At 46.9% G+C, this 12,804-nt stretch overlaps 1 long non-coding RNA gene across 2 annotated transcripts in view; it reads left to right on the forward strand.

Moving 5' to 3' along the window:
• Positions 1 to 3,872: 3,872 nt before the first annotated feature.
• Positions 3,873 to 12,804, forward strand: part of LOC134933673 (uncharacterized) — a 57,638-nt gene continuing 48,706 nt past the window's right edge. The window contains exon 1 of one of the 2 annotated variants that reach the window (XR_010179754.1): positions 3,873 to 4,013. This is a non-coding gene — a long non-coding RNA (uncharacterized LOC134933673). The remainder of the gene's footprint in view (positions 4,014 to 12,804) is intronic. The other variant, XR_010179755.1, reaches the window with a different exon arrangement.

Raw genomic sequence — 12,804 nt, forward strand, 5'->3', positions numbered from 1 at the left:
GTAACTCAAGGGTTACTCAGCCCTTGCAAAGTACGACAACAAAGAGAAAAAGAATTGTTACATTGCACAACCACCGATTGGTAAGAACAACCACCGGCCGCTTTACATACACACAATAAAAATCAGTTTAGAAATTATTTCTTATGTTTGTTAATAATAATGAACAAAGTGACTGATCTAGCCACAGGTGTAATAGTTATGGATCAATTAGCAACAGCTATTTTGTAACTGGTCTCAGAAACATGTTGCATCCAATTCATATAAAGTTGTTCAGATCAAGTTGGGTAAAAACTGCATTCGTAATATAAAAATAAACAACTGACCAAGCCGGCGCTGTGGTACGGTTCCAATATGATTGCTTTTTAGTCTTCACATATAATTTTATTGATCCATAAGTGCACTTTAACTATTCAGCTTAGTAACCAGCATGTGTTTATAGATCCAATAGTGCAGTCAATTGTTAATCATTAAATGGTCTGGCCAGACAAAATATTATATATCCGCTTCTGAGGAAGCCGCTGATACGTGAGGAGGCGGGGAAACGCGTCAAGCCTTGAGCGTACCGGACACCCACCACCAGGTCGGACATACTGTACAGAACCTATCCTGCAGCTTCCAGCATGGGAATATTCCAATAGTTGTCCCCCAGGGATGACTGCAATGAACGGATAAGCACCAGCACCCGGGGGAGAATCACGTGCAGTGGAGGAGTTGGAGTGTGGTGAGATCACGGCTATGTACTATCTTGTCTGGCCAGACCATTTAACGATTAGCTATTCTGAGTTTTGCGAATGCAGTTTTTAGCCAACTTGACCTGAACAACTTGATATCAATTGGATGCAACATTTTTCTGAAACCAGTTACAAAATAGCTGTTGCTAATTGAGCCATAACTATTATATCTGCTGCAGGATCAGTCACTTTGTTTATTTTTAACAAACATAGGGAATAATTTGTTTCTAAACTTATTTTTGCTGTGTATGTAAACCGGCCGGTGGTTGTTCAATTGTATTTGTACCTTAAATAGATGAATTAGTCATTTAATTCCTGTACCCTGTAACAATTCTTTTTCTCCCAAATAAACAGTGTTTATTAATTACCTCTGAAAGCAGAAAAATGATACAAACATAAACTGTAGATTTTACAAATAATCAAATTAACATTTAATTAATGCATAATCGCATAAGAACATTCACCGGAATTCTCTAGATAGCCCCTTGGAAACTGGATGAGTAAAGGTGCCGCAAGCTTCTCGTTCTGACGCGTTTCAAGATGCACTGATCTCTGTGTCAAAGTATAGAGTCAGATTGCTGGCTTCTGTTATACAGGGTTAGTCTCTGCTACTTCCGGTTTCTGTATAACTGGAACCGGAAGCGATTACGCAGTAGCGCTACTGGCTGCAGGGGGCCGTTCCAGGTGCTGTGGGCAGAGATGATGCCACCTCCAGCACCCGGCATCTCCCGCACACCCTACTTACACCCTGTGTCAGCCTCATACTCCGCAGTCAGACACCTGACACATGGAGCTATTTGCTCCGGCATAGGAAGCCTGGTAATCAGTGGCGTAACTTCATCCCAGTTGCCCTGAGTCAAGATACATTTTGTACCCCCCCATACAGACAATGAGTAGTATTTTAACTGACTCCTCTATACCCGACACTACATCACTGACACCTCTATACCCTACAAAAAAAAATCACTGACCTCTCTATACCCTACACTAAATCACTGACACCTCTATACCCTACACTAAATCACTGACACCTCTATACCCTACACTAAATCACTGACACCTCTATACCCTACACTAAATCACTGACACCTCTATACCCTACACTAAATCACTGACACCTCTATACCCTACACTAAATCACTGACACCTCTATACCCTACACTAAATCACTGACACCTCTATACCCTACACTAAACCACTGACACCTCTATACCCTACACTAAATCACTGACACCTCTATACCCTACACTAAATCACTGACACCTCTATACCCTACACTAAATCACTGACACCTCTATACCCTACACTAAATCACTGACACCTCTATACCCTACACTAAATCACTGACACCTCTATACCCTACACTAAACCACTGACACCTCTATACCCTACACTAAACCACTGACACCTCTATACCCTACACTAAATCACTGACACCTCTATACCCTACACTAAATCACTGACACCTCTATACCCTACACTAAATCACTGACACCTCTATACCCTACACTAAATCACTGACACCTCTATACCCTACACTAAATCACTGACACCTCTATACCCTACACTAAATCACTGACACCTCTATACCCTACACTAAATCACTGACACCTCTATACCCTACACTAAATCACTGACACCTCTATACCCTACACTAAATCACTGACACCTCTATACCCTACACTAAATCACTGACACCTCTATACCCTACACTAAATCACTGACACCTCTATACCCTACACTAAATCACTGACACCTCTATACCCTACACTAAATCACTGACACCTCTATACCCTACACTAAATCACTGACACCTCTATACCCTACACTAAATCACTGACACCTCTATACCCTACACTAAATCACTGACACCTCTATACCCTACACTAAATCACTGACACCTCTATACCCTACACTAAATCACTGACACCTCTATACCCTACACTAAATCACTGACACCTCTATACCCTACACTAAATCACTGACACCTCTATACCCTACACTAAACCACTGACACCTCTATACCCTACACTAAATCACTGACACCTCTATACCCTACACTAAATCACTGACACCTCTATACCCTACACTAAATCACTGACACCTCTATACCCTACACTAAATCACTGACACCTCTATACCCTACACTAAACCACTGACACCTCTATACCCTACACTAAATCACTGACACCTCTATACCCTACACTAAATCACTGACACCTCTATACCCTACACTAAATCACTGACACCTCTATACCCTACACTAAATCACTGACACCTCTATACCCTACACTAAATCACTGACACCTCTATACCCTACACTAAATCACTGACACCTCTATACCCTACACTAAATCACTGACACCTCTATACCCTACACTAAATCACTGACACCTCTATACCCTACACTAAATCACTGACACCTCTATACCCTACACTAAATCACTGACACCTCTATACCCTACACTAAATCACTGACACCTCTATACCCTACACTAAATCACTGACACCTCTATACCCTACACTAAATCACTGACACCTCTATACCCTACACTAAACTTACGACCCCACTGTAGGTAAAAACACACACACATTGGCAGAGATAGGAAAATCAAAACTTACAATCTCAATGAGTATCTAAGCCTTAGGATGTGGCACCTTCTATGTAGCTGCTTGGCATGTCCCCCCCCCTTTATTATAACTAGGGACCCCTGTGTCCCCCCTTCTCTTGGCCCCTGTGTGAGTCATGTCCCATTCCTTCCCCCTGTGTGAGCCATGGCCTTGTTTCCCTGTGTGAGTGATATACCCCCTTTTCCCTGTGTGAGTGATATACCCCCTTTCCCCTGTGTGAGTGATATACCCCCCAGAGGCGGAACTTGCGGCAGTGCAAGGGGTGCAGTGCACTGGGGCCCAGCGCTGTGAAGGGGCCCATAGCCGGCAGCAGTATAATGAGTCAGACTGACTCATTACACGCTGCTACCGCTGAGCTGCTGCTGAGGAAGCCTGATTGCGGTCTCCGGCACCAGTGATGTGAGAAGGGTGATCACATCACCCTTCATCTCGGCTGCAGCTCTCAGCTTCCTGGACTGAGTCACTGCATACTGGACAGGGGGGGAGAGGGAGGGGGAGGGAGAGGGGAGTCACGGCAGCAGGAAGAGTGAGGACTGAGGAGACGTCACGTCAGTGCACTCAGCCCCTGCACAGTGCGGAGCCTTGCCGGAGCCAGAGCTAGCCTAGGAGGTGGAAAGTGTGCAACTTGTGGAAAATGAAAACATATGTAAAGTAAAGAGTTTGTGTTTTGCTGGCAATGTGTGTGTTTAGCTATGGGTGTGTGTGTGTTTCAGTGTATACTCTATATGTATTTTCCTATGTCTGTTTTGCTGTGTGCGTGTGTGTTTCTGTATGTACTGTATATGTATTTTGCTATGTGTGTGTAGCTATATGTGTGTGTGTGTTTAGCTATGGGTGTGTGTTTTTCTGTGTATATACTGTATAAGTATTTTGCTATGTGTTTAGCTGTATTTGTGTGTGTGTGTGTGTGTGTGTGTTTTCTGTGGCTGTGTCTGTGTATTTGTGTCTTGCTTTGCGTATGTTTTACTATGTGTGTGTGTGTGTGTGTGTGCGTCATGGCATGGATGGCGCAACTAGTGTGCCCATGTCTATGAAGCGCATGTGTATGTACGCATGCAAGCCATAGACTTCTATGGAGTAAACGGAGGCAGCGACTAGCCACAGCTGTGATGCGTACGCCAGTTCCAGCACATCGCGGCAACGATAAGGCTGTCTTCATCTGTATCTGTCTCACATTCCTGGTAGTAAATGTTTACGTGTGCGTTGCTCTACTGTGTGGCGTACCGTGTATGAGCCTCTCTACTGTGTGGCGTACCATGTATAAGCCTCTCTACTGTGTGGCGTACCATGTATAAGCCTCTCTACTGTGTGGCGTACCATGTATAAGCCTCTCTACTGTGTGACGTACCATGTATAAGCCTCTCTACTGTGTGACGTACCGTTTATAAGCCTCTCTACTGTGTGACGTACCGTGTATAAGTCTCTCTACTGTGTGGCGTACCATGTATAAGCCTCTCTACTGTGTGGCGTACCATATATAAGCCTCTCTACTGTGTGGCGTACCATGTATAAGCCTCTCTACTGTGTGGTGTACCATGTATAAGCCTCTCTACTGTGTGGCGTACCATGTATAAGCCTCTCTACTGTGTGGTGTACCATGTATAAGCCTCTCTACTGTGTGGCGTACCATGTATAAGGCTCTCTACTGTGTAGCGTACCATGTATAAGCCTCTCTACTGTGTGACGTACCGTGTATAAGCTTCTCTACTGTGTAGCGCAACGTGTATAAGCCTCTACTGTGTGGCGTAACGTGTATAAACCTCTCTACTGTGTGGCGTAAAAGTGTATAAACCTCTCTACTGTGTGGCGTAATGTGTATAAGCCTCTGTACTGTGTGGCGTAACGTGTATAAGCTTCTCTATTATGTGGGGTATTCAATTTCGGCTAGCGAAAAAATTGTATAATTCGACCATGGGTATTTAATTGCGGGTTTTTCGCCCATTTTTTAATCCCTTTTCGCCCACGACTTTTCACTTTTTTTGTCGAATAGGCATGGGAGAAAACAGACTCAAAAAAATAAGAATTTACTTACCGATAATTCTATTTCTCGTAGTCCGTAGTGGATGCTGGGAACTCCGTAAGGACCATGGGGAATAGCGGCTCCGCAGGAGACTGGGCACATCTAAAGAAAGCTTTAGGATCACCTGGTGTGCACTGGCTCCTCCCCCTATGACCCTCCTCCAAGCCTCAGTTAGGATACTGTGCCCGGACGAGCGTACACAATAAGGAAGGATTTTGAATCCCGGGTAAGACTCATACCAGCCACACCAATCACACTGTACAACTTGTGATCTGAACCCAGTTAACAGCATGATAATAGAGGAGCCTCTAGAAAAGATGGCTCACTACAACAATAACCCGAATTTTTTGGTAACAACAATTATGTACCAGTATTGCAGACAATCCGCACTTGGGATGGGCGCCCAGCATCCACTACGGACTACGAGAAATAGAATTATCGGTAAGTAAATTCTTATTTTCTCTGACGTCCTAGTGGATGCTGGGAACTCCGTAAGGACCATGGGGATTATACCAAAGCTCCCAAACGGGCGGGAGAGTGCGGATGACTCTGCAGCACCGAATGAGAGAACTCCAGGTCCTCCTCAGCCAGGGTATCAAATTTGTAGAATTTTACAAACGTATTTGCTCCTGACCAAGTAACTGCTCGGCAAAGTTGTAAAGCCGAGACCCCTCGGGCAGCTGCCCAAGATGATCCCACCTTCCTTGTGGAGTGGGCATTTACAGATTTTTTTTTTTTTTTTTGGCTGTGGCAGGCCTGCCACAGAATGTGCAAGCTGAATTGTACTACAAATCCAACGAGCAATCGTCTGCTTAGAAGCAGGAGCACCCAGCTTGTTGGGTGCATACAGGATAAACAGCGAGTCAGATTTTCTGACTCCAGCCGTCCTGGAAACATATATTTTCAGGGCCCTGACCACGTCAAGCAACTTGGAATCCTCCAAGTCCTTAGTAGCCGCAGGTACCACAATAGGTTGTTCCTGTGAAATGCAGAAAACACCTTAGGTAGAAATTGAGGACAAGTCCTCAATTCTGCCCTGTCAGAATGAAATATTAAGTAAGGGCTTTTATATGATAAAGCCGCCAATTCTGACACACGCCTGGCTGAAGCCAGGGCTAACTCGTCACTTTCATGTGAGATATTTTAAGTCCACAGTGGTGAGTGGTTCAAACCAATGTGACTTTAGGAAACTCAACACAACATTGAGATCCGAAGGTGCCACTGGGGGCACAAAAGGAGGCTGTATATGCCGTACCCCTTTTACAAATGTCTGAACTTCAGGCACTGAAGCCAGTTCTTTTTTGGAAGAAAATCGACAGGGCCGAAATTTGAACCTTAATGGACCCCAATTTTTGGCCCATAGACAGTCCTGTTTGCAGGAAATGGAGGAAACGACCCAGTTGAAATTCCTCTGTAGGGGCCTTCTTGGCCTCACCCCACGCAACAAATTTTCGCCAAATGCGGTGATAATGTTTTGCGGTTACGTCCTTCCTGGCCTTGACCAGGGTAGGGATGACTTCATCCGGAATGCCTTTTTCCTTCAGGATCCGGCGTTCAACCGCCATGCCGTCCAACGCAGCCGCGGTAAGTCTTGGAACAGACAAGGCCCCTGCTGGAGCAGGTCCTTTCTTAGAGATAGAGGCCACGGTTCGTCCGTGAGCATCTCTTGAAATTCCAGATACCAAGTCCTTCTTGGTCAATCCGGAACCACGAGTATAGTTCTTACTCCTCTCCTTCTTATGATTCTCAGTACTTTTGGTATGAGAGGCAGAGGAGGGAACACATACACTGACTGGTACACCCACGGCGTTACCAGAGCGTCCACCGCTATTGCCTGAGGGTCCCTTGACCTGGCGCAATATCTGTCTAGTTTTTTGTTTAGACGGGACGCCATTATGTCCACCTTTGGTTTTTCCCAACGGTTTACAATCAGGTGGAAGACTTCTGAGTGAAGTCTCCACTCTCCCGGGTGAAGGTCGTGTCTGCTGAGGAAGTCTGCTTCCCAGTTGTCCACTCCCGGAATGAACACTGCTGACAGTGCTATCACATGATTTCCCCCCCAGCGAAAATCCTTGCAGCCTCTGCCATTGCCCTCCTGCTTCTCGTGCCGCCCTGTCTGTTTACGTGGGCGACTGACGTGATGTTGTCCGATTGGATCAATACCGCCTGACCCTGAAGCAGGGGTTTCGCTTGACTTAGGGCATTGTAAATGGCCCTTAGTTCCAGAATGTTTATAAGAAGAGATGTCTCCAGGCTTGACCATAAGCCCTGGAAATTCCTTCCCTGTGTGACTGCTCCCCAGCCTCGCAGGCTGGCATCCGTGGCCACCAGGACCCAGTCCCGAAAGCCGAATCTGCGGCCCTCTAGAAGATGAGCACTCTGCAACCACCACAGGAGGGATACCCTTGTCCCTGGTGACAGGGTTATCCGCTGAAGCATCTGAAGATGCGACCCGGACCATTTGTCCAGTAGGTTCCACTGTGCGTGGAATCTGCCGAATGGGATTGCTTCGTAGGAAGCCACCATTTTTACCCAGAACCCTTGTGCATTGATGCACTGGGACTTGGTTCGGTTTTAGGAGGTTCCTGACTAGCTCGGATAACTCCCTGGCTTTCTCCTCCGGGAGAAGCACCTTCTTTCTGGACTATGTCCAGAATCATCCCTAGGAACAGAAGACAAGTCGTCGGAACCAGCTGCGAATTTGGAATATTGAAAATCCAATCGTGCTGCCACAACACTACCTGATATAGTGCTACACCGATCTCCAACTGTTCCCTGGATCTTACCCTTATCAGGGAATCGTCCAAGTAAAGGATAACTAAAATTCCCTTCCTTCGAAGGAATATCATCATTTCGGTCATTACTTCAGTAAAGACCCGGGGTGCCGTGGACCATCCCTACGGCAGCGTCCGAACTGATACAGTTCTGTACCATAACCTGAAATACCCTTGGTGAGAAGGGTAAATTTTGACATGAAGGTAAGCATCCTTGATGTCCCGAGACATCATGTAGTCCCCTTCTTCCAGGTTTGCAATCACTGCTCTGAGTGACTCAATTTTTAATTTGAACCTTTGTATGCAAGTGTTCAAAGATTTTAGATTTTAGAGTTTAAAATCGGTCTCACCGAGCCATCTGGCTTCGGTACCACAATAGTGTGGAATAATACCCCGTTCCCTGTTGCAGGAGGGGTACCTTGATTATCACCTGCTGGGAATACAGCTTGTGAATGGCTTCCAAAACTGCCTCCCTGTCAGCGGGAGACGTCGGTAAAACAGACTTTTTGGAAACGGCGAGGGGAATACGTCTCGAATTCCAATTTGTACCCCTGAAATATTATCTGAAGGATCCAGGGGTCTACTTGCGAGTGAGCCCACTGCGCACTGAAATTCATTGAGAACGGGACCCCACCGTGCCTGAACTTGTAAAGCCCTAGCGTCATACTGAGGGCTTGGCATAGGCGGAAAAGGGTTTCTGTTCCTTGGAACTGGCTGATCTCTGCAGCCATTTTCCTCTCCCTCTGTCACGAGCAGAAAAGAGGAACCCTTTTGCCCGCCTGCCAACCAGGACTGCGCCTGATAATACGGCGTCTTATTTTGAGAGGCGACCTGGGGTACAGCCCCTCTTTTAAGGCAATACTTCCAAATGCCGTTTGGAATCCGCATCACCTGACCACTTTACTGGAATAATTGGACAACGCACTTATACTTGATGCCAGTCGGCAAATATTCCGCTGTGCATTATGCATATATAGAAATGCATCTTTTAATTGCTCTATAGGCAATAATATACTGTCCTTATCTAGGATATCATATTTCCAGTCAGGGAATCCGACCACGCCAACCCAGCACTGCACATCCAGGCTGAGGCGATTGCTGGTCGCAGTATAACACCAGTATGTGTGTAAATACATTTTAGGATACGCTCCTGCTTTCTATCAGCAGGATCCTTAAGGGCGGCCATCTCAGGAGAGGGTAGAGCCCTTGTTTTTACAAGCGTGTGAGCGCTTTATCCACCCTAGGGGGTGTTTCCCAACGCACCCTAACCTCTGGCGGGAAAGGGTATACTGCCCATAACTTTTTTGAAATTATCAATTGTTATCGGGGGGAAACCCACGCATCATCACACACCTAATTTTATTTCTCAGATTCAGGAAAACTACAGGAAGTTTTTCCTCACCAAACATAATACCCCTTTTTTTTTACCCCTTTTTTTTTTTTTTTTTGGTGGTATTCATATTATCAGAAAAGTGTAAACTTTTCCCATTGCCTCAATCATGCAATGTGTGGCCCTATTGGAAATCACGGTTGTCTCTTCACCGTCGACACAGGAGTCAGTACCCTTGTCGGCGTCTGTATCTGAGGTAACGGGCGCTTTAGGGCCCCTGTATGAGACGTCTGGACATGCACAAGCTGAGTAGCCGGCTGTCTCATGTCAACCACTGTCTTTTCTACAAAGCTGACACTGTCACGCAATTTCAACAGTACATCCACTCAGGTGTCGACCCCCTAGGGGGTGACAACACTATTTCAGACACTCTACTCCGTCTCCTCATCATTTTTCTCCTCATACATGTCGACACCAATGTACCGACACACAGCACACACACAGGGAATGCTCTGATAGAGGACAGGACCCCACTAGCCCTTTGGGGAGACAGAGGGAGAGTTTGCCAGCACACACCAGAGCGCTATATATATATAGGGATAACCTTATATAAGTGTTTTTCCCCTTATAGCTGCTGTATTGTTATATACTGCGCCTAATTTGTGCCCCCCTCTCTTTTTTTTAACCCTTTTCTGTAGTGTAGTGACTGCAGGGGAGAGCCAGGGAGCTTCCCTCCAACTGAGCTGTGAGGGAAAATGGCGCCAGTGTGCTGAGGAGATAGGCTCCGCCCCTTTCTCGGCGTCCTTATCATCCTTTTTCTGTATGTTTTGGCAGGGGTTAAATGCATCCATATAGCCCAGGAGTTATATGTGATGCATTTATTTTAGCCATATAAGGTTTTTATATCGATTTATTGCGTCTCAGGGCGCTGCCCCCCCCAGCGCCCTGCACCCTCAGTGACCGGAGTGTGAAGTGTGCTGAGAGCAATGGCGCACAGCTGCGGTGCTGTGCGCTACCTTATCTGAAGACAGGATCGTCTTCTGCCGCCGATTTTTCCGGACCTCTTCGCTCTTCTGGCTCTGTAAGGGGGACGGCGGCGCGGCTCCGGTGACCCATCCAGGCTGAACCTGTGATCGTCCCTCTGGAGCTAATGTCCAGTAGCCTAAGAAGCCCAATCCACTCTGCACGCAGGTGAGTTCGCTTCTTCTCCCCTTAGTCCCTCGATGCAGTGAGCCTGTTGCCAGCAGGTCTCACTGAAAATAATAAACCTAAACTAAAACTTTCACAGAGAGCTCAGGAGAGCCCCTAGTGTGCACCCTTCTCGTCGGGCACAGAAATCTAACTGAGGCTTGGAGGAGGGTCATAGGGGGAGGAGCCAGTGCACACCAGGTGATCCTAAAGCTTTCTTTAGATGTGCCCAGTCTCCTGCGGAGCCGCTATTCCCCATGGTCCTTACGGAGTTCCCAGCATCCACTAGGACGTCAGAGAAATGGGCAAAAATGCCTGCAAATTCGTCAAAACACATGGCTCACCAGAAAATTCACAGATCCACGTGATTTTCGTTAGTGCTGGATTTTTTGACCAGTTGAAAAATCCTGCACATGCATTGAATAGGGGGAATGTCATTCGCCCTAAAAATGACCAATAATTGACGATTTTTAGACTGGATGAAAAATCCGTCAATAATTGAATACCCCCCTATGTGTTGTAACATGTATAAGCCTCTCTACTGTGTGGCGCACCCTGTATAAGGATCTCTACTGTGTGGCGCACCCTGTGTAAGGATCTCTACTGTGTGGCGTACCATGTGTAAGGCTCCCTACTGTGTGGCGTACCCTGTGTAATGCTCTCTAGTGTGTTGCGTACCCTGTATAAGGCTCTCTACTGTGTGGTGCACCCTGTGTAAGGCTCCCTACTGTGTGGCGTACCCTGTGTAACGCTCTCTAGTGTGTTGCGTACCCTGTATAAGGCTCTCTACTGTGTGGTGTACCCTGTATAAGGCTCTCTACTGTGTGGTGTACCCTGTATAAGGCTCTCTACTGTGTGGCGTACCCTGTATAAGGCTCTCTACTGTGTGGCGTACCCTGTATAACGCTCTCTAGTGTGTTGCGCACCCTGTATAAGGCTCTCTACTGTGTGGTGTACCCTGTATAAGGCTCTCTACTGTGTTGCGCACCCTGTATAAGGTTCTCTACTGTGTGGCGCACCCTGTGTAAGGCTCTCTACTGTGTGGTGTACCCTGTATAAGGCTCTCTAGTGTGTTGCGTACCCTGTATAAGGCTCTCTACTGTGTGGTGTACCCTGTATAAGGCTCTCTAGTGTGTGGCGTACCCTGTATAAGGCTCTCTACTGTGTGGCGCACCCTGTATAAGGCTCTCTACTGTGTGGCGCACCCTGTGTAAGGATCTCTACTGTGTGGCACACCCTGTATAAGGCTCTCTACTGTGTTGCGCACCCTGTATAAGGCTCTCTACTGTGTGGCGCACCCTGTGTAATGCTCTTTACTGTGTGGTGTACCCTGTATAAGGCTCTCTAGTGTGTTGCGTACCCTGTATAAGGCTCTCTGCTGTGTGGTGTACCCTGTATAAGGCTCTCTACTGTGTGGCGCACCCTGTGTAAGGCTCTCTAGTGTGTTGCGTACCCTGTATAAGGCTCTGTGCTGTGTGGTGTACCCTGTATAAGGCTCTCTACTGTGTGGCGCACCCTGTATAAGGATCTCTACTGTGTGGCGCACCCTGTATAAGGATCTCTACTGTGTGGCGCACCCTGTGTAAGGATCTCTACTGTGTGGCGTACCCTGTGTAACGCTCTCTAGTGTGTTGCGCACCCTGTATAAGGCTCTCTACTGTGTGGCGCACCCTGTGTAAGGCTCTCTACTGTGTGGTGTACCCTGTATAAGGCTCTCTAGTGTGTTGCGTACCCTGTATAAGGCTCTCTACTGTGTGGTGTACCCTGTATAAGGCTCTCTAGTGTGTGGCGTACCCTGTATAAGGCTCTCTACTGTGTGGCGCACCCTGTATAAGGCTCTCTACTGTGTGGCGCACCCTGTGTAAGGCTCTCTACTGTGTGGTGTACCCTGTATAAGGCTCTCTAGTGTGTTGCGTACCCTGTATAAGGCTCTCTACTGTGTGGTGTACCCTGTTTAAGGCTCTTTACTGTGTGGTGTACCCTGTATAAGGCTCTCTACTGTGTGGTGTACCCTGTATAAGGCTCTTTACTGTGTGTCGCAACGTGTATAAGGCGCTCTACTGTGTGGTGCAACGTGTATAAGGCGCTCTACTGTGTGGTGTACTGTGTATAAGCTTCTCTACTGTGTGG

Source organism: Pseudophryne corroboree, chromosome 6 (assembly GCF_028390025.1).
Source record: "Pseudophryne corroboree isolate aPseCor3 chromosome 6, aPseCor3.hap2, whole genome shotgun sequence".
NCBI lineage: Eukaryota > Metazoa > Chordata > Amphibia > Anura > Myobatrachidae > Pseudophryne > Pseudophryne corroboree.